We start from the raw sequence: 18,567 nt of genomic DNA on the forward strand, positions 1-18,567 counted from the left end.
AATGAGAATGACGCCCACCATCTGTGGTTACTAAAGAAGTTAAGGAAAATATCAAATTTAAGAAAAAACATATAACTGTGCAAAGATGAGTGGCATGCCAGATGATTGGTCAGAATATAAAGAACAGCAAAGAATGACTAAAAGATTAATCAAGAGGAAGAAATTAAAGTATGAGAGGAAGCTAGCTAGGAATATAAAAACAGATTGTAAGAGTTTACACAGGTATTTAAACAGGAAAAGAGTAAGTAAAGTAAGTGTTGGTTCTCTAGAGAGTGAGAATGGGGAGTTAATAGCATATAATGAGGAAACACTAAGAAATCATCATTATACACTCTACTGCAAATGTGTTGCACGGTTAATATAAATTACCTGTTGAATGCATGCGTTAACATGGCTATGAGAAGATTCACAGCTAGAATTGCTTCTAATGCAATTAATGATCCTACAAGTATAAAAGTCATAACTGGATCTTTTTCATACATTGCTTCATAATTGTAACCATCAATAATACTAATACGAAACACAGTGAATATACAGCTTGCGATGTTATTGAATTCAGGCAGTTGCTCGAGACCTTCAAAGTAATAAAAGAAAGAAAATTAAACTAGTATTTTTAATAACAAAAGTACAAACTGTACTAAAATCTAGGAATGTAATGCAAAGAAAACAGTTATTAAGGCAATGGCTATTTTAGTTACAAACTAAAATTTAGTTTGAAAATGCAATTAATGGTTAAACTCTGCTGGCTATCTTCTAACTCACACCAAAACCATGTATCTGTCACCAATGTGCTCACTAGCCTACAATGATCTCTGCTTAAGCAATTGTGGGATTCGTTTCAAGTTAAGCAAGGTCTTGATTTTAAAAACCTCTCTCTCATTTTGAAATGTCTCCATGACCTCACCCCTCCCTCTCTCTATAAGGTCCTCCAGCCCTGGAACCCACGTAGATATGTGCACTCTTCCAATTCAGAACTCTTCCACATAGCCAATTTTAATTACTCCACCATTGGCATACATGCATTCAGTTACCTCAGCCCCAAGCATTTCCTCTTTAAACCTCTCTGCCTCTCTACATCGCTTTCTACCTTTGAAATGCTTCTGAAAACCCACTTAGTTGTCCAAGCTTTTAGTCATCTGCCCTCATATCTCCTGATGTTACACAGAGTCAAATTTTGTTTAATAATTCGCTTATGAAGTGCCTTGAGACATTTTGTTATGTTATCGCCACTATATCAATACAAACTGTTGCGGTTGTGGTTACGTTTTAATTATAGGACTTCCGGTGGTGGCCATGGTGTGAGTGGTCGCACATCTGATAGCTCTCGTTCACGGTGGAATTCTATGGAGATTTTTCACCTGAATTAAGGGGTCGTGGTTGGTTAAAGATGCATGAGCACAGAGGGATAGTGGCGCTCCGTCAGTGTGTCCGGTTTATGGTTTACTTGACCAGAAGTGTGACAAGTAGGAGGCAGAGAATAAAGTCATAAATAACACACTCACCCACTCCGCAACTGTTGAGCGAGAGGGTAATAAAGGTGCGACACAAGAAACGATGGTGGAGAGTGCTGGGGTGGCATTGCCTGCCCAATGGTCTACCGAGCAACTTTTGGAATTCCTAAATGCAAAGTTCCAGCAGCAGAGGCTGGAGGCCTCCGAGGATCTGGCGAAGGTGGTGGAGCCGCTGAGGGTGGTGATCGAGAGAGTGGAGCAGAGGTTGGATGCACAGGGCTAGACGCTCCAGAAGGTGGAGGAGTGAGTGGCCGAACATGAGGAATAGCTGGAGGTCAAGATAGTGCTTGTGCAGGTCGCAGGTCGGATCGCTCCCGCCCGCGATTGCCAACGGACCTTTTAAACGTACCTTTTGCGGGACCTGGCAACCTGGTTAGGTTGAGGGGACGATAGGGAAGAGGCTTCCCCCCCGCCCCCCCCCCCCCCCCCCCGCACCCCCCCCCCCCCCCCCCCCCCCCCCCCCCCCCCCCCCCCCCCCCCCCTTCCCCCCCCCGCCCCCCCCCCCCCCCCCCCCCCCCCCCCCCCCCAGGGTATGAGCAGCTGGACCAGAAGTGGTCGAGTGGAGCAGCAGGGCTCGAAGCGGGAATAGCGGGGACCCCAGGCCAGATGGCGAAACATGGCGGACGGCAGGGACCAGGGAACGGAGGCTTACTGGCCAAGGGAGCAGCAGGTGGAGTTTTTTAAGAACTGCTTCGCCGAATTGAAGAGGGACACGTTGGACCCGATGAGGGCGGTAATGGACCGAATGGTCGAGGCGCAGGCGGTCCAGGAGAAGGCGCTCAGGGAGGTCGAGGTGAAGCTCTCCAGCCAGGCGGACACGGTGGCAGAGCTGGAGCACGAGGTGAAGAGCTGAATGCCCGCCAGAGGAGGATGCAGGAGCAGCTTGAAGAGCTGGTGAACAGAGCCAGGAGGCAGAATTTGAGGATCGTTGGCCTCCCCGAGGGCTGCGAGGGGTCGGATGTGGGTGCATACATGAAAGGTATGCTTGAGGCGCTGATGGGGCCGGAGCCTTCCCCCGACCCCTGGAGTTGGATGGGGCGCATAGAGCCCCCGCAAGGAAGCCCAGGACGGACGACCGACCGAGGGTCTTGGTGGTCCACTTTCACCAGCTTGCTGACAGGGAACGTGTGCTGCGATGGGCAAAGGCGGAGAGGAGCAGCAGATGGGAGAATTGTGAGGTGAGCATCTACCAGGACTTGGGAACGGAGCTGGCCAAGAGGCGTGCAGGATTCATCAAGGTAAAGGCAGCCCTCTACAAAAAGGAGGTGAGGTTTGGAATGCTGTATCTTGCGAAGCTTTGGCTTACGTTTGAGGAACTCCACTACTTCTTTGAGACACCAGAACAGGTTTGGACTTTTATTAAAGAAAAGAAGCTGGACTTGAACTAACGGGCACTTAGTTTTCTCAGTGCTGTACAGTGGCGGCGGTCTGTTAACCTAATTTGCTCTGACTAGGTGTGGACTTTTATTAAAAGAAGAAGCTGGACTTGAACTAAAGGACTCTGGGCTCTCAGAGCTTTTGTGTGGCGGCGGTTTGTTAAATTATCCTGTACTGTAATGTTCTATCCAAGATTGTTTTCAGCCGGGACAGAGAGCGGGGGCTGGAGGGCGCATTGTGTAGGGTGTTTTGGGGGGATAACATCGAGGTGGGGGGGGGGGGCGGGGGGTGGAGAGAGGGGCCCTGCAAAGGGGGCCCTGCGCTAGGTACATTTTGGCGGGAGATCGGGGCCTCGGAGAGGGGAATGGGCTAGGGGCTGGTTAAGGGACTTGAAAGGCCACAGTGAGATACAATCAGGTTAATGGGTCCTTCTTGGTGTGTGGGGGGTGGGCCCGAGCGCTCAGTGGGAGACAGACAGGCGCCAAGGGCAGGGGTCATCGTAGCTACCATAGGTCAGGGGGCCCCAAGGAGAGTAGGAGGAGGGGCGGGCTAGGGCCAAGCGCAGGACTGGCCTGGCAGGTTAGGCCTCGGGGGGGGGGGGGGGGGGGGAGGTTGTGGGGGGAGGCAGCCTGGAAGGAGTAGAGAAGACTTAAGTGGGCAAGGGGGGGGGGGGGGGGTGTCTAGGGATCCCCCGGGGGAGAAGGTCGCCTGCAGACTCTCAGGGAACAGCGCAGGAAACCGACAGCAGCAGCACCCGAGGGGGGGGGGGGGGGGGGGGGTTAGAGCCACTTTAGTTTAGTTGAACACGTGGGGCAGGGCAAACAGAGCTGACAGGTGAAGTGCTTTATTAACATGGTTATTCTTTCCCACTGTTTGTTTTCACTATGTTACGACTCTTTGCATAGGGCCTGTTTTTTCTCTGGAAATGTTACAAATTTGTTTTAATCAAAAAAAAAGATGGTGCTTGTGCTGGAGAGGTTGAGGGAGAAGGTGGATCGAGTGGACAGGGCGCTGAGCATGTGGCTGAAGGATTGGGAGGCTTCGAAGGCGATGGTGCAAAGGCTGCATCGCTTTCTGGACAAGGAAAAATTTTGAGGTGGGCGGAGCAGACAAGAAAGTGCATCTGGGAAGGTAACAAGCTGAGAATCTAGCAGGACTTGGGAGAGGAATTGGCTAAGAGGAGGGCCGGGTATAATCGCATCAAGGCTGCCCTCCACAAGGAAAGGATAAAGTTTGGGGTGTTGTACCCCACTCGTTTGTGGGTCACACATCAGAACCGGGAGTTTTATGTCAACATGCCGGAGGACGCGGGTGAATTTACGAGACCATGAACTGGGAACATTAAACTATGGAGATGTTAATGTGGGGAATGTGGGTTTGTACAGTGGGTGAATGGGTGTATTTAATGGTCACAGTTGCAGAATGAGTGAGTGTGTTCTTTATGACTTTTTTCTCATTTCTACTGTGGTTTTCGGGGAGTTGTGGGTGAGGGGCGGTTGGGGGAAGAGGCGTAGGCCTAGGCTTCGTGCGGGGGCCATCATGCCAGCTGGTTGGCAAGTTAACGGGGGTGAAGTGGGGGTTTTGAGTTGTGGAAGGAATGGGGGGGAATGGTTGGGTTTCTTTGCTGTTTGTTTCTGGGTTGGGGGAGGGGGAGGGAGGCTGACAAGGGCGGAGTTGATGTGGCGCAGTTGGGAAGGAGGAGGTGGCGGCAAACATCTTGGGGAGGGCTCAAGGGGGAGTGAGGATTGGACCTGGGGGTGCTGGTTTACGAGGGATTAAGGTTGATCGGTCAAGGAGGGGGGGGGGGGGGGGAGGCAGGGAGCCCCCTGATCCATTAATTACGCTAAGGCTTCTATGGCCCAGTCAAAAGGTTGCGTGTTTTTGCTGATTTAAGGAGTTTGAAGGTGAACATTTTTTGTCGGAACCGCACCTGAAGTTGGGGAACCAGACGAGGCTGAGGAAGAGCTGTGTGAGGCAGGTGTTTTACTCAGGGTTAGATATGAAGATGAGGGGGTGGTGTTACTGATTAACAAAAGGGTGGCCTTTGAGGTGGGCAGTTTTGTGATTGATCCGGGTGGGGGGGGGGGAGGAGGTTCATGATGGTGAGACAGAAGCTGGACGGGACACCCGTGCTGCTAGTGAATGTATGTGCCCCAAATTGGGACGATGTGGATTTTATGAGGCGGGTCTTAGCGAAGATTCCAGACCTGGACACGTACCGGCTGATTATGGGAGGTGATTTTAACATGGTTCTGGATTCAGGGTTGGATTGGTAATGCCCTAGGTCCCGGAAGGTTTCGGCGATGGCTAAGGTGTTGTTGGGGTATATACATAGATACATAGAAGATAGGAGCAGGAATAGGCCTTTTGGCCCTTCAAGCCTGCTCCGCCATTTATCACGATCATGGCTGATCATCCAACTCAATAGCCTAATCCTGCTTTCTCCCCATAGCCTTTGATCCCATTCTCCCCAAGTGCTATATCCAGCCTCGTCTTGAATATATTTAATGTTTTAACATCAACTACTTCCTGTGGTAATGAATTCCACAGGCTCACCACTCTTTAGGTGAAGAAATGTCTCCTCATCTCTGTCCAAAATGGTTTACCCTGAATCCTCAGACTGTGACTCCTGGTTCTGGACACACCCATCATTGGGAACATCTTCCCTGCATCTACCCTGTCTAGTCCTGTTAGAATTTTATAAGTCTGTATGATCCCCCCTCATTCTTCTGAACTCCAGCGAGAACAATCCTAACCTAGTCAATCTCTCCTCATGCAACAATCCCACCATCCCTGGAATCGGTCTGGTAAACCTTTGCTGTACTCCCTCGAGAGCAAGAACATCCTTCCTCAGAAAGGGAGACCAAAACTGCATACAATATTCACGGTGTGGCCTCACCAAGGCCCTGTATAATTGCAGCAACACATCCCTGCTTCTGTACTCAAAACCTCTCGTAATGAAGGCCAACATACCATTAGCCTTCTTTACCGCCTGCTGCACCTGCATGCTTACCTTCAGCGACTGGTGTACAAGGACTCCCAGGTCCCGCTGCACACTCCCCTCTCCCAATTTACAACCATTCAGGTAGTAATCTGCCTTCCTGTTTTTGCTTCCAAAGTGAATAACCTCACACTTATCAAAATTATACTGCATCTGCCATTGATTTGCCCACTCGCCCAACCTGTCCAGATCATGCTGTAGGATCCATGCATCCTCGTCACAGTTCACCCTCCCACCCAACTTGGTATCATCTGCAAACTTTGAGATGTCACATTTTGTTCCCTCATCCAAATCATTAATATATATTGCGAATAGATGTGGTCCCAGCACCAATCCCTGTGGCACCCCACTAGTGTTGCTCTTTTTAGCCTTAGTCTATTTGCTCTGTTTAGGTCACCTTTGCTCATGAGTCGCCAGGTATCTTTATGATACCGCCACGTCAAGCAATATTAATACCCTAATACTACTTTCTATACAATAAACCTATCACTACTGGCCAATACTTATTTTAGGAAGAGCCCACCAGGTCAGGGAAACGAATGGCTTGTCCAATCAAATCTGGCCCGCGGGATTCAAAAGGCTGCTACAGGTCAGTGGCTAGGTGTCTCTACCGGATAGCGATCGCTGGATTCAAACTTACTATACACGGTGGCTGGTCTTGCGAAGGTCTCGAGCAGGCGAAGATGAGAGAGAGAGATCTGAACTTGGACCTTCACTTTTATAGGGCCCAGGGGCTTCCCGCCTCCCGGGGCGGCCCTTGACCCTGAGTTCCAAGTGATTGGATCTGTCCCCAATCTCTGGGGTCGATGTGTCCAATGGTGAGGCGATTCCTCGATCGGGGGGTGGTCGCTCACCTGTCTTTGTTTCGGCCACTGCAGGCGCCGACAGGTCTGGCCCGGTATTCAATTGCTAATATGTTGCAATTGTTCCCGGGGATAGCCGATTTAACTGTGGATGTCTGAATAGATTGGCGGCAAACAGTCCTGAATGCAACTGTGAATACCTGGGTTGATGGGCTGTTGATAGCCCTGAGTATCGATCTGGGCTACCTTCCCAGAGCCGAATATGCAAAACTGTCTGCAGCTACCTGCTTGTGTCTTCTTGGCTGCTTTTCCCAGCAGTCTTTCGGGTTAGCCGTTTTAAACTGGGTTTTGGCCAGATTAATCGGAACGCAGCCATTTTACATGGCTACACTAGTTACTGCCTGCCAATTTGAAAAGGACCCATTAATTCCTTCTCTTTCTTTCTTCTCTGACAACCAATTTTCTATCCACATCAATACACATCCCCCAATCCTATGTACTTTAATGTTGCACAATAATCTCTTATACGGGACTTTGTCAAATGCCTTCTGAAAGTCCAAATATACCACATCGACTGGCTCCCGCTTGTCAATGATACACCATCAACAATAGCCGACGAGTGATAAACGTAACTGAGGCTTTAATACACTAAACAAAAAGCCTCCTGCCTCTGGACCCAAACTCTGCCTCTGGACAAGCCCAGGCATGTATAACACAGCACAGTGAATATAATACAATGAACACAATAACGTGGTTTACCACATTCACCCCCTGTTTAAAAAAAGTCTGGCGGGGTAGAAGTGGTGTTGAAGGTCAAGTCTGTCGGGGGCCTTGACCTTCCGCTGTGACCGCCTCAGTCCCGGCTGTGATGTTGGCGCCGGCGTCGAGACCTGTGCGTCCTGGAGCGTGTTGTCATCTTCTTCACCCAGATGTTGAGTCGACGAAGGGGGGGGCAGTGTATGGACGGGGGTGGTGGTGCTTGTCCTCAGTGGGCCTGTGGGAGTCAGTTCGTGAGGGAAGTGGGCAGAGGTGAGGGGAGACGGTGTAGGGTGGGGTGTGGTGGTGATTGTCGCCGGAGAGCCTGCAGGAGCCAAATCCCGAAGGGAGACCGTGTCCTGCCGCCCACCCTGATGTGTCACGTCGGCATATTGGGGTTCGCATGGAGCAGCAGGACCTTCTCGACGAGGGGGTCGGTTTTATGGCTCCTCGCATGCTTGCGGAGAAGAACGGGCCCCGGGGCTGTCAGCCAGGACGGAAGCGAGACCCCGGAGGTGGACTTCCTGGAGAAGGCAAACATATGCTCATGAGGAGTTTGATTAGTGGCCGTACATAGAAGCGACCGGCTGGAGTGGAGCACATCGGGGAGGATCTCCTGCCAGCGGGAGACTGGGAGACTTTTCGACCGTAGGGCCAGGAGGACGGCCTTCCAGACCGTTGCGTTTTCCCTCTCCACCTGTCCGTTTCCCCGGGGATTATAGCTGGTCGTCCTGCTGGAGGCGGTGCCTTTGCTGAGCAGGAACTGACGCACCTCGTCGCTCATAAAGGAGGAGCCCCGGTCACTGTGGATATAGGCGGGAAACCCGAACAGGGGCTGTTACTAGCCTCAATCATCCCCTCTCACAGGAGTCGCTGGACCTCTGACCTGATGAAGGCCCTGGTAGCGACAGACTTACAGTTTGGGGTGAGGTTTGCGAAGAGGGAGGGTGGGGCGACCTTAAGGGTCGCGAGGCTACAGACGGTGAGGTGGGGCAGGGGTCCGTTGAACTTTAGGGGAAGGCTCTGGAGGTGGCAATGGAAGTCGAGCCCCAGTAATTGGGCAGCGTAGAGATGGGGGAGGACGTAGAGCCTAAAGTTGGTGTACTCTACGCCTTGCGCAGTGAGGGTCGCGACACAGTACCCCCGGATCTCCACTGCGTGGGATCTGGAAGCCAGGGAGATTTTCTGGGTCGCAGGGATCCAAATGCCAGGGAGACTTTCTGGGTCGCGGGTAGGATGGGGAGGGAGCAGCGCCTTACAGTATCTGGATGTATGAAGCTGTCCATGCTCCCGGATTCGAAAAGGCAGGCCGTCTCGAGCCCGTTGATCCGGACGGTCATTGTAGACTTTGCGAGGTGGTGCGGCCGGGACTGGTCCAGTGTGACGGAGGCGAGTGTCGGAAGACGATTGGCGGACCAGTCGGCGGTAGCAGCGGCCAGCGTACGGTCGGGCGAGATGGGTTCCTGGGAGGCAGCGGAGGGGTCCCAAGATGGCGGCCCCTGTTGGTTGCACATGGTGGGCGAGGTGCAAGATGGCGTCGAAGATGGCTGCGCCCATGGGTCACACGTGTCGGCTGAGATTAAAGATGGCGGCGCCCACGGATCAAACATAGCGGGTGGCGCGGCAGCTGGGGATAGCCCCGACCGGAAGCAGGCAGCGCTGCTGGGCCTAGAAGATTTAGGGAGGGGGTCGAGCCTGGCAGGCTTTTGCGAAATGGCGCTTCTTCCCACAGCCGTTACAAGTTGCGTTCCGTGCTGTGCAGCGTTGTCGGGTGTGAGTACCCGGGCAGCAGACGTAGCACTTCGGGCCTCCGGTGTTGGCGGCCCGCTGCGCGGCGCAGGCTTACGTCATGCACGGGTCGGTTGATGGCTGCGCCCACGAGGCCCATGAGGGTGCCGCGTGGCCGGAGGTGTAGGCCCCCATGTTCTGGGAGGCCACCTCCAGTGAGTTGGAGAGTTGGACTGTCTCTGGAAGGCCGAGTGTCCCCCTTCTAATAAACGCTGGTGGATATAGTTCGAGTGCATGCCCGCGACATAGGTGTCCCTGATCAGCAGCTCCACGTGCTGGGTAGCCGATATTGCCCAGCAGTCACAGTTTCAACGGAGGATACGCAAGGCGCACAGGAATTCCGCGAATAATTCCCCAGGGCGTTGGCGTCTCGTGGCGAGGAGGTGCCTAGCATATACCCGGTTGACGGATTTCACATAATGTCCTTTTAGCAGCGTTATCGCCTCTGCGTACGAGGGGGCGTCACTGCTGAGGTTAAAGACTCTTGGGCTCACCTGTGCGTGGAGGACATGCTTCTTCTGGAGGTCCGTGAAGTCTTCATTGAAAGATGCGAGGTAGGCCTCGAAGCAGCTTAGCCAGTGTTCAAAAGTCTCTGTAGCGTCAGCTGCTTGTGGGGCCAGGTGCAAGCGATCAGGATTGAGTGAGGAGTTCACCTTGAGTGACGAGTCCACCTTTAGAAGTTTAGTGTATTAAATTGATACACCATCAATAATAGACGACGAGCGATAAACGTAACTGAGGCTTTAATACACTAAACAGCAAGCCTCCTGCCTCTGGACCCGAACTGGGTCTGGAGGCGGAGACTTGCCACTTTTATACAGAAGTCCCGAGGGGAGGGGCCACATGTGGGGCCAGCCTGGACAAGCCCAGGCATGTGCAACACAGCACAGTGAATATAATACAATGAACACAATAACATGGTTTACCAGTCAACTGTACTGGTTACATCTTCAAAGAATTCCAACAGATTTGTCAAGCATAAATCCCTTCATAAATCCATGCTGACTCTGACTGATCCTGCGACTGCTTTCTAAATATTCCGTTATAAAGTCCTTGATAATGGATTCAATAGGAGGGAAGTTGGGGCCTCGGCGTGGACCCCATTATGGGGGAACCACCGGTTCACCCCAGGAAGAACAGGTGGAGGGTTTTCGGGGTGGCACAGGGCAGGGACACGAAAATTGGGGGACCTGTTTGTGGACGGGAAGTTCGTGAGCTTGGGTGAGCTGGAGGAGAAGTACGGGCTCCCCCCGGGGAACACCTTCAGGTACTTACAGGTAAGGGCGTTTGCCAGACGGCAGGTGGTGGAATTCCTGCGGCTACTGCCACACACAGTACAGGACAGGGTGCTCTCGGGGGGGTGGGTGGGAGTGGGGAAGATCTCGGAAACTTACCAGGTGATGCAGGAAGAGGAGGAGGCCTCGGTGGTGGAGTTGAAAGGTAAATGGGAGGAGGAGTTGGGAGAGGAGATCGAAGAGGGGACGTGGGCAGATGCCCTAGGGAAGAAGAATTCTTCCTTTTCGTTCGCGAGGCTCAGCCTCATACAGTTTAAGGTGCTGCACAGGGCACACATGACCGGGACAAGGATGAGCCGGTTCTTTGGGGGTGAGGACAGGTGTGTTAGGTGCTCAGGGAGCCCAGCAAATCACACCCATATGTTCTGGGCATGCCCAGCACTGGAGGAATTTTGGAAGGGCGTAGCGAGGACGGTGTCGAGGGTGGTAGGATCCAGAGTCCGACCGGGCTGGGGGCTCGCAATATTTGGGGTGGCAGAGGAGCCGGGAGTGCAGGAGGCGAAAGACGCCGGAATTCTGGACTTTGCGTCCCTGGTAGCCCGGCGAAGGATTTTCCTTCAGTGGAAAGATGCGAGGCCCCCAAGCGTGGAATCCTGGATCAGCGATATGGTGGGGTTCATTAAATTGGAGAGGGTGAAATTCGCCTTGAGAGGGTCGGTACAAGGGTTCTTTAGGCGGTGGCAACCGTTCTTAGACTTTCTGGCAGAATGATAGACATTGGTCAATGGCAGCAGCAGCTCGGGGGGGGGTGGTTTACTTTATTTTTGTTTATGTTATTTACACTGGAGGGTCTGAGGGGGTGTATACACCTGTTGTGTTAAGTCGGGGTGTTAATGTTAATTTATTATTTATGTACAGGGGGGGAGGGGTTTGGGGGGTTGCTTTTTTAGATTGTGTTTTGTACTTAACCCTGTTGGGTTCTTTTTTCTTTCTCATTTTGTTATTGATATTTTATGAAAACCTTTAATAAAAATTATTTTGAAAAAAAAGTTAATGGATTCAAGGATTTTCCCCACTAGGCTTACTGGTCTATAATTCCCTGTTTTCTCTCTACCTCCCTTTTTGAATATTGGAGTGACATGAGCTATCCTCCAATCTGCAGGGACAGTTCCAGAGTCTATAGAATCTCTGAAGGTGACCACCAATGCATCCACTATTTCCAGAGTCACCTCCTTAAGCACTCTGCGATGCAGATTCTCAGGCCCTGGGGATTTATCCTTCAATCCCATCAATTTTCTCAGCACCAAAGAACAAAGAACAAAGAACAAAGAAATGTACAGCACAGGAACAGGCCCTTTGGCCCTCCAAGCCCGTGCCGATCATGCTGCCCGACTAAACTACAATCTTCTACACTTCCTGGGTCCGTATCCTTCTATTCCCATCCTATTCATATATTTGTCAAGATGCCCCTTAAATGTCCCTATCGTCCCTGCTTCCACTACCTCCTCCGGTAGCGAGTTCCAGGCACCCACTACCCTCTGCGTAAAAAACTTGCCTCGTACATCTACTCTAAACCTTGCCCCTCTCACCTTAAACCTATGCCCCCTAGTAATTGACCCCTCTACCCTGGGGAAAAGCCTCTGACTATCCACTCTGTCTATGCCCCTCATAATTTTGTATACCTCTATCAGGTCTCCCCTCAACCTCCTTCGTTCCAGTGAGAACAAACCGAGTTTATTCAATCGCTCCTCATAGCTAATGCCCTCCATACCAGGCAACATTCTGGTAAATCTCTTCTGCACCCTCTCTAAAGCCTCCACATCCTTCTGGTAGTGTGGCGACCAGAATTGAACACTATACTCCAAGTGTGGCCTAACTAAGGTTCTATACAGCTGCAACATGACTTGCCAATTCTTATACTCAATGCCCCGGCCAATGAAGGCAAGCATGCCGTATGCCTTCTTGACTACCTTCTCCACCTGTGTTGCCCCTTTCAATGACCTGTGGACCTGTACTCCTAGATCTCTTTGACTTTCAATACTCTTGAGGGTTCTACCATTCACTGTATATTCCCTACCTGCATTAGACCTTCCAAAATGCATTACCTCACATTTGTCCGGATTAAACTCCATCTGCCATCTCTCCGCCCAAGTCTCCAGACAATCTAAATCCTGCTGTATCCTCCGACAGTCCTCATCGCTATCCGCAATTCCACCAACCTTTGTGTCGTCTGCAAACTTACTAATCAGACCAGTTACATTTTCCTCCAAATCATTTATATATACTACAAAGAGCAAAGGTCCCAGCACTGATCCCTGTGGAACACCACTGGTCACAGCCCTCCAATTAGAAAAGCATCCCTCCATTGCTACTCTCTGCCTTCTATGGCCTAGCCAGTTCTGTATCCACCTTGCCAGCTCACCCCTGATCCCGTGTGACTTCACCTTTTGTACTAGTCTACCATGAGGGACCTTGTCAAAGGCCTTACTGAAGTCCACATAGACAACATCTACTGCCCTACCTGCATCAATCATCTTAGTGACCTCCTCGAAAAACTCTATCAAGTTAGTGAGACACGACCTCCCCTTCACAAAACCGTGCTGCCTCTCACTAATACGTCCATTTGCTTCCAAATGGGAGTAGATCCTGTCTCGAAGAATTCTCTCCAGTAATTTCCCTACCACTGAAGTAAGGCTCACCGGCCTGTAGTTCCCGGGATTCTCCTTGCTACCCTTCTTAAACAGAGGAACAACATTGGCTATTCTCCAGTCCTCCGGGACATCCCCTGAAGACAGCGAGGATCCAAAGATTTCTGTCAAGGCCTCAGCAATTTCCTCTCCAGCCTCCTTCAGTATTCTGGGGTAGATCCCATCAGGCCCTGGGGACTTATCTACCTTAATATTTTTTAAGACACCCAACACCTCGTCTTTTTGGATCACAATGTGACCCAGGCTATCTACACCCCCTTCTCCAGACTCAACATCTACCAATTCCTTCTCTTTGGTGCATACTGATGCAAAGTATTCATTTAGTACCTCGCCCATTTCCTCTGGCTCCACACATATATTCCCTTGCCTATCCTTCAGTGGGCCAACCCTTTCCCTGGCTACCCTCTTGCTTTTTATGTACGTGTAAAAAGCCTTGGGATTTTCCTTAACCCTATTTGCCAATGACTTTTCATGACCCCTTCTAGCCCTCCTGACTCCTTGCTTAAGTTCCTTCCTACTTTCCTTATATTCCACGCAGATATAATGTTGATATCCCTTGGTTCTTCCCTCTCACCAAACCTTTCATTCTCCAGCATTTCTGGTGTTTGATTTGTGTCCTCTTTTGAAGACAGAACCAAAGCATGTATTCAATTGCTCAGCCATTTCTTTGTCCCTTATTATGCATTCCCCTGTTTCTGTCTGTAGGGGGCCTACATTTCTATTTACTAATCTCTTTCTCTTCACATATCTATAGAAACTGGAGCATATGGGTGTGGCAGACCCATGGTGATTTGAGAGGCCGAGGGCGAAGGAGTTTTTGTTTTTTTCTCATGTGCACCAGATATACTCCCGTATTGATTTATTTGATTTGGACAATGCGTTGGTGGCGGGGGCGGCAGGGTCAGAATATTCAGCGATTGTAGTCTTGGACCACACTCCGCATAGGGTGGATTTGCAGGTGGTGCAGGAGGGGGTCCAGGGGCTGCAGTGGAGGTTGGATGTGGGGCTATTGGCGGAGAAGGGGGTTTGTGAAAGGGCGAGGGTGGCCATCCGGAATTATGTGGAGTTGAATAACACAGGGGAGGTTTTGGCCTCCAAGCTGTGGGAGGCACTGAAGGTGGTGGTGAGGGGGGGATATTGATTCGGACGCGTAGGGAGAAGGTGGAACGAGTGGAGAGGGTAAGGTTGGTGGAGGACATCTTGAGGATGGATCGGAGGCTTAAAGGATGATTAAAGGAGAGGTAGAGGCTCTAGATGAAGTTTGGGCTTGTGTCTACAGGGAACGCAATGGGACAACTGTGCAGAGCTTGGGGGAGGGGGGGGCGCGATATTTGAGTACGGAGAGAAGGCGAGAAAGATGCTGGCACGTCAGTTGAGGAAGCAGGTGCTGACGAGGGAAATTGGAGGGTGAGAGACAAGAGGGGTACGGTGTATCGAAGCCGGAGGGGGTGAATGGGGTCTTTCATTGGGGTCTGTATAAGTCGGAGCCCTGAAGTGGATGAAGGGATGAAACAGTTTCTAGATGGGTTGGAGTTCCCGAGGGTTGAGGAAGTGGAGGTGGTGGGACTGGGGGCTCTGATCGGGCTGAGGAGGTTATGGACTGTGTGGGGTCGATGCAGGTGGGAAAAGCCCTGGACCCGGACGGGTTCCTAGTCCAGTTTTATAAAAAGTTTGGAATGGAGCTAGGGCCCATGCTGGTGGAAATGTTTAATGAGCTGTGGGTGAGGGGGGAGCTCCTCCCAACCCTGTCTCAGGCCTCGATTTTGCTTATCCTAAAGGATAAGGACCAGGAGTAGTGTGGGTCGTATCGTCCAATCTCACTGCTGAATGTAGGTGTAAAGATGTTGGCGAAGATGTTGGCGGCGCGGATAGAGGAGTGTGTGCTGGCGGTGATGGGGAGGACCAGATGGTGTTTGTGAGGGGGCAGCAGTTATTGGCGAATGTTCAGAGGTTGCTCAACGTTATTATGATGCCCTCGGAGGGACAGGAAGTTGAACAATGGATGTGGAGAAGTGTTCGACCGAGTTGAATGGGAGTATTTGTTTGAGGTGTTGGGTAGGTTTGGGTTTGGGCAGGCGTTTGTTAATTGGGTTTGCCTGTTGTATAAGTGGGAGGAGGAGCTGGGAGGGGAGTTGGGGCTGGAGTGTGGAGGGAAGCTTTACGGAGGGTGAATATGTCTTTGCCATGTGCGAGGCTAAGCCTTATTCAGTTTAAGGTGATGCACATGACCCACAAGATGGTGTCCAGGATGAGTCGGTTCTTCTCGGGAGTGGAGGATAGGTGTGGGTGGTGTGCAGGGGGGCTGGCAAACTATGTTCATATATTCTCGGCTTGCCCGAAGTTGAGAGGATTCTGTAAAGGTTTTCAGACGTTACGGCAAAGGTTTTGGAGGCAAGGATAGCTCTGAGGCCAGAGGTGGCGATATTCGGAGTGTCAGAGGATCTGGGAGTGCAGATGGGGAGAGAGGCCAATGCTTTGGTCTTTGTCTCACTGATAGCCTGGAGATGGATTTTGTTGTGCTGGTGGGACCTGGAGCCATTGAAGGCCGGGGTTTGGGTGAGCAACTTGGCAGAATTTCTGGAGCTGGAAAAGATTAAGTTTGCCATTTGTATGGCGGAGGAGGGTTTCACTTCGAGGTGGCAGCCGTTTATTGATGGTATGGTGGTTGGGGCTTGTACTTCCGTTGTCCTTTTGATTTTGCCATTTTGTGTTTGTAAATGTTTAAAAATGCCTTTGATGAAATGTTTTTTTAAAAAGTTTTGATTCTAGGTAGAGATGATAGAATGTGTTTATAACAGAGTGGTTGGTATACTACTGGGATTACTAAAGTACAGCAGTTAGTAGCGCTTGAATGATAGAGCTGTAGGTTCATCAGATGGTTGACAGCATGAGCCCAAAGATTTTCTGTAGAGTGAATTGGTCACTTGGTCACAACCTCCTAGATGTTCATATCTCCTTTACAAGAATACCTGCAAGTGATCTGTGAAGATGGCAATTGCTGATGTCTGGAGGCTGACTGTTTGGGAAGGCATTGGGAGAGGTAAGCAGAAATATAAAGTTCAGCTGGCCAAAAAGGTGGTCTAGAGAAAACAGAGGCCAGAATCAAGCACCTTGTATTCAAGCACTCCACTGTATTCCTCTGCAGCAAATGCCGACAGATTGCTGTGCCAGAGTGGGGTTCCTGATTCACACCAGACAATGATTAACACAGAACTGACTACCTTTGCACCAATCATCTTCTTATGAGATGGAAGGTTTCCAGATAAAAACAGAAAAATATCAGAAATCGGAGCAGGAGTAAGCGGCTTTTAAGCTGGTTTCACCATTCAATAAGATCATGGCTGATTTTCTGCCTCAATTCAATCTTTCTGAATTCCTTGATATTGTGAGATTCCAAATGATTAGTTTAATTTTGGATAGATATTGTACATATTGGTTCAGCTATCCTGTGAGGTCAGGAAGGAATATTTCAGAACTTTCTCCCAGTGATAAAACCAGTGCTTTAGAATCTGCCAAAGAAGGATTGTTCAGCCAAATGTCTTTTATCTTGAAGCAATAAGGTTGCAGGAGCATCTTAGAGATTCCAGAGGTTATGCGCTCCGATGAGTGAATGATGGAGATAGCCATCCAGGGCATTAGTAACGCTATGACTCTGGCATGTGCATGCATGGCATCCTCTATCAAAAGATTGACAACCATTTCCAACTAACCACCCTGTAGATGTTCGAGATAAGGAAAGACCTGTATGTCTTTGTCTCCTCCTTGAACTCTGTAGAGCAATGGCTGGGCAAGATTGGGGAAAGAGAAGTCTGCCCCCTGTTCTCTCCGTTCCCCTCCCCCCGACAGTGGCCCAAGCCCCTATTGAAGACTCCATCATGCAGATGGATGTGAGCATGCGGACAGGAGAAAGACAAGAGTCAGTGTTAGCAGAAACTAAGGAGCACCAGAGCTTTCCTCACAGATAGTTATCACTCTCCTGCAATGTATGGTGGATTGCTGACAGTGCCAACACAGGCCAATCACCATAGAGTGATGTCACATAGATTCGTGGAGGGGGAAATAGGGTCGTCGGGGAGGGGCGGTGTGATTAGGGGGTGGGGGGGGGTGTTGAGCTGATTTTCCGGCTCATCCTTGGGCTCATCCTCCAGCCCCTTATGTCGTCCTCCTCCAACAAGGCGGCATGTTCCTTCTCTTTCTCCACGACCAGCATGTTGTCCCGCTGCTGTGCCAGATTGGGGATGGCACAACAGACCACCACAAAACAGGAGATCCACTGGAGGCTGTACTGTAGAGCCCTACCACAGCGGTCCAGGCAGCGGAACCGCATCTTTAGAAGCCCTAGACACCGCTCAACGACAGCACAGATGGCAACCTGGGTCTGATTGTATTGGGTCTCCACCTCGGTCTCAGGCTTTTGGATCTCTGAGTGGCCCAGAATGTAGCTGTCATGCATGCTACCAGGATAGCGGGCACACACATGCATGATCCTCAGGCGGTGGTCGTACATGATCTGAACATTCGGGGAGTGGAATCCCTTCCTGGTAATATAGGGCACTTCCTGATGCCCCAGTGCTTGCATGGTGACATGCATGCCATCAATTGCTCTCTGGACCTGGGACATCCCGGCAATGGTCACAAATCCTGCAGCTTGGGTATCTTGGTGGGCCTGGTCAAGGTCGAAGGTGATATCGTCGGATGCCCGAGCATAGAGAGCATCCATTACCTCTAGGATGCACCTGTGAGGGGAGATTGCAAAATGTCACACAGGTCCCTGCTGGAGCCCAGAAATCGCCGTTGGTGTAGAAATGCAGGGCTGCCCACCAGGAGTGGGTCTCCTCCTCCTCCACAGCATGCCATGTCCTCAAGGATGTGGTACAGGTGCCGCACTATCTCTTTGTTGAGGAGATGTCTTCTGCAGCATATGCTGTCCATCAGTTCATGGAAAGACCAGTGGCTCCAGTACACCTTGGTACGTCCCTGGTCTCCCCTTCTGGCCCTTGCCTCAGCCTGATGGGCGGCTGGGTCTCAGGATGTACAGTGGCAGCCCGCACATGTGGTACCACCTCCAGCTTGCATTGATCTCATTGCCTTCTTTGATATCTGGCTCCATCGGCTGCGACAAGCACAATGAGGGCAGACTCCACCGGATCGAGTCCAGCAAACATTTTTTTATCTGAAAGTAATTGGAGAAGGAGAGAGGCCAACAATCAGTTAGGTCTTCCATCCTGGGACCTTCAAATCCCCAAACCTCCCCCACCCCTACCATGACTGTCCTGACTTCTCTCAGAGTGCCATCCAGCCAGCTGGTTGTGCTGGCAAACCTCACTCTGCACACTCCCTTCTAGCCAGATGAGGAACCCCTAGACCCAGACCTCTGCCAGCTACATT

General features: G+C 51.0%; 1 long non-coding RNA gene across 1 annotated transcript in view; it reads right to left on the minus strand.

The window, feature by feature from the left end:
- Positions 1-490: 490 nt before the first annotated feature.
- Positions 491-18,567, minus strand: part of LOC140385981 (uncharacterized) — a 28,295-nt gene continuing 10,218 nt past the window's right edge. The window contains exon 3 of the long non-coding RNA XR_011933501.1: positions 491-574. This is a non-coding gene — a long non-coding RNA (uncharacterized lncRNA). The remainder of the gene's footprint in view (positions 575-18,567) is intronic.

Source organism: Scyliorhinus torazame, chromosome 11, assembly GCF_047496885.1.
Source record: "Scyliorhinus torazame isolate Kashiwa2021f chromosome 11, sScyTor2.1, whole genome shotgun sequence".
Taxonomy (NCBI): domain Eukaryota; kingdom Metazoa; phylum Chordata; class Chondrichthyes; order Carcharhiniformes; family Scyliorhinidae; genus Scyliorhinus; species Scyliorhinus torazame.